This window comes from Paramormyrops kingsleyae, chromosome 18 (assembly GCF_048594095.1).
Source record: "Paramormyrops kingsleyae isolate MSU_618 chromosome 18, PKINGS_0.4, whole genome shotgun sequence".
NCBI classification, from domain to species: domain Eukaryota; kingdom Metazoa; phylum Chordata; class Actinopteri; order Osteoglossiformes; family Mormyridae; genus Paramormyrops; species Paramormyrops kingsleyae.
Genome location: NC_132814.1, coordinates 987,723 through 991,745, shown reverse-complemented (window position 1 = coordinate 991,745; position 4,023 = coordinate 987,723). Strand labels below are relative to the sequence as shown.

At 38.7% G+C, this 4,023-nt stretch overlaps 1 long non-coding RNA gene across 1 annotated transcript; it reads right to left on the bottom strand.

Moving 5' to 3' along the window:
• Window positions 1-1,689: 1,689 nt before the first annotated feature.
• LOC140579669 (uncharacterized) lies at window positions 1,690-3,268 on the bottom strand. Its single transcript, XR_011983603.1, has 3 exons — window positions 3,194-3,268; window positions 3,052-3,089; window positions 1,690-2,796 (listed from the first exon to the last, which is right to left on the bottom strand). It is a non-coding gene; the product is annotated as an uncharacterized lncRNA (long non-coding RNA).
• Window positions 3,269-4,023: the final 755 nt, after the last annotated feature.

Here is a 4,023-nt window from a genome sequence, read left to right as displayed (position 1 = left end):
CCTGCACCTGGTGGGCGTCCTCTTTTTCCCTTCCAGTGTTTCGATTCACGAAATATAATGAGGGTCAGGAAACATCTGCAGACGGACCATGGCTGAGATCACTGTCGAGTCAGGTAGCAGTGCTTTGAAAACTCTCCACTGACCTATTTCTAACATTTTTTATTTGCAAGTTTACTTTATATACAGACTCATACCTAACAGCCTTGTTTAATTTCGTAGCTGTGTCGTGTCTTAAGAATGAGACCTTCCATCATTGTGAAATAAAGCAGTGGAAACTTTAAAGAATTGAGAAAGTCGACCAGCTTGTGAGTTTCTGCTGTATGTGCTGCTGCCACATAGTGGACAAGATGGAAGGTGCAGTTCTCTCACTAACCAAGCAAGTGTCACCTTGTTCTAACTTCTTCCGATGTTCCTTCACAATTTCAGGCACGATGTAGAGAAATAGTTTCATGTCATTAGTTGCTAATTTCAAGAATTAATCTACATCTTTCAGCTGTTTCACACCTATATATATATAAATATATATATAATTATTAAGCATGGAAATATATCAGTTTGACACACTGACAAACATCAAATGGCAAAAACAATGAAAATGAATATTGAGGGGAAAAAAACATGCTTTGGCTCAATCAGGATATTCAGTCACAACATAGAAATCCCAATGTGTTCAAGGATACCTTGGATGGATGATGATTCATTAAAAACTATGTATGTCCACTAGGGGGCAGCAAACCTCCACAAGTCCTCCTGAGACCTGCTGATTGCTGAAGATTGAACAAACAGTGCAGGCAACCAGACCATTGGCTCCCTATCCATGTACTTTTCCAACAGTACTACAGTGGCCCATTCTGATGATGCTATGTTGTAAAGAGCTTGGTGCTGTAATTCAGAATCATTCATAGTGAGTATTCTCTTACCATTTTTCAGGGACAGTGAATTGTGTTGCTGTAACAGTGACAGGGTTTCCTGCTCTCAGCTGCAATGTAGCGAAGTGAACGCCAACATATTCTCAGCTGTAACTGCCTTGACTGGGAGGGTGCATGAAAAGTTCTGGGAGACATCATTGAAATTGCAGTCATAAATTTTACATAAATTATATATATATATATACATACACACACACACACACACACACACACACACATTATTAGGCATGCATAGATGAAAGACTGGGGGGGGGGGGGGGGGACTAGCCCAAACCTGCTCCCCCCCTCCCCCAGGAATCCATTACACTGCCATGTGGGCTGTGACAGCACTACTACCACAGATAAGCAGGTCCTCTGAAAAGCATAATATTTTAATCATATTTTCCCTAAGTACAGGCAGACATGTGCAAACTTGATGAGCAGTGGTACCTACAACAAAGACAATATCACATTTATATAAAGTCATCCCACTTTACATGAGCAACATGTATAAAGAAATTGAAAAAGAAGAATCAGAAAAAAAATCTGTAAATCACTTTCACAAGTTCATGCTAATCACAGACTTGAGCAATATACTCAGCCTGAATTGTAAGGTGTTTCTTTTCTTAGAAAAGTGATGAAAAAGCAAATTAACAGCAATCAAAATATGTTACAAACTTACACAAGGACAGTCCTCACTTTTATTGCAAAGCATTTCTGAACACAACACATATTCAGGACCAAAGAGAGACATCAAAACAAACTCTACCTTTCGGTTTCTATCCCTGAAAAACCCCGACTTCTTGTATCCACCCATCATATATTGGAAGGGTTAGCATGTCTCCATTTAAAAGGATGAGGTGCCTAGACAGTAAGGTAGTGAAGGATGTTACAGATATTGAGGTGGTCCTGGTATCGGCTGTTGGAATGCCTTTGGTAAAATGAGCTTTATGAAGCAGCTTACAGTGCAAGAGACCATGTCTATCTCTATCTAGGATACCCCTCCATTGGCTGTCTGAAAAAGTAGTACCAAAGGCTGATACCCAGGGTTTTTTAGGGATAGACACCGATTCTGGTGGCCGTTTAGAGATATGGGGATACAGCTTTCGGACAAAGTGTCCGCTTTGAAATAAATGAAACAGATGATTCTTTAGCGGGTTATACTTGACTGATAGGATTGTGAATGTTTTCAGGGTTCAAGTGGCTACCCTTTGTTAGACATAGTGACCCAATGTTTTTGAGGCAGATCATTTAATTAGAATGATTACAAACAAATAAAAAATACTCAAACATATTTTTGACCGGAGTCAATCGCAAACAGTTACATTCAGTACATAACGTCTGTCGGTACATGCTTGTCCCGCTCCATATCCCAGAACGCTTGAGCAGCTGCGTCTACATCATTACTGTATTCATTGACCATAACACAGTGTATCAATTCATCCATTTTGCTGCGTATGTCCCTGTCATTTAATGTATGTCTCTTATTTAAAACTGTATCAATAACCCTCTGAACCATTGTGGGAGATGGCGGAATTGGGTTAAACCTCAAGACCCCCTTCACTTCTACATTTTTCAACCACGGTCTACAGTTTTTTTTCAAAATTGTTAAAAAGGTATTGCGGTTTTGGATCGTCGAGACATGAGTGCTGCTGTGGGTCTGAGCAGAATGTGGCGCACGCCTTACAATTCTCCTCTAGGTTCTTGTCTATTATCATATCCAGAATCCATACCACTACTCCTATAATAAATTCTATAACATTGAGCAGTCTCATGCTTTTGTCCCCGTTGTCTTCCACCGTTGATGATGCCAGCTCTGTAAATCCCTCATTGACAAGCTTATCAATCTGTGCTGCCATTTCTGGGGTTTGCCATCCAGCCCCTGAAACTGAGAATATAAACACATCCAGACTTTGTCCAATTTAAAACAAAAACAAATAAAAAAAAAACACCAGTCCGGTAAACTAAGTACACTCACCATTAAAACTATCAACACTTTTTCGCTTAAGGTTATCTTACTTGGTCTCAGGCCCTTCATGATTGTCTCTGAAAGTAGCCGCTGGTGAGCATAAACACTTTCAGTCTTTTGCCGCATTTGAACAATAAAACCCGTTGAGATAACTAACTATGAACAATAACTTACCGCTATTCCAATCCTCTGTTTCACGGTCCTTACTCAGTCTTGACAGTATAGAAAAAAACTTTTGGTCAAAAATATTTGTGATATGTTTTCACAGTAGCGTCAATTGTAATGATTCTAAAATACAGTAAAAGATTTAGCATACCTCCAGTTTAGCATTTCCATCGTTGCGTTGAAAGTTGATCAGCGAAGATGCCTGTATCTGTTTCAAGCTTTCAGATGTATCTGTATTTTATGCTCGCCACTCGCTCGCTTAATAAAGCATGAGGTGCAGTTACCCCTCCCAGCTGGGCGTTTCCATCAGGACAACTAGACATTATTCTACCAAAGTATTTCTATGCATATTTGATGCTTGATTCTAAATGTAGCTTACTAGTTACTATTAGATGTGATTAAATAACCATGCCCACCTTTTTTACATAGCAAAATAACAGTTACTGCTAAACTGTTTTATTCCTTGTTTGAATCATCAGTGGCTATGCCCTGCTCATTGTCAGACAGAGTGGCATGTCGCCTCTTGACTAAACTTTTGTAAAACAAAGCTACCCTTAAAGCACTTTGAATAAAATGTTTCATAGCATGTTTTATACTTATTTTAATATAACACATTAAGAAAAAAAAGGGTAAAATAGCAAAAATATATCCTAAATACTTGACCGTTCCCCGTACCTCCCCTCAACCCATCCTTGGCTCGTGCTAAAACTTCACACTTCTGCATGCCTGGGTGCCTTGTAACAGATATAGTGTCAATCAGTATCCTATAATGTGTTGTAAAACAAAACTAGCCCATATAATTTCACTCTAAAACATGATGACAGTGTTTTTACCATTAGAAAATAACGCATTATTTAAAATAGCACGTTGACAAGCACAACTAATGTTTTTTATCCCTTAAATTAAGTCTTATTAAGATAACTAAGGCATTATTCTACCAAAGTTTTTTAAAATGTTTCGATGTATGTTGATATATTCCGC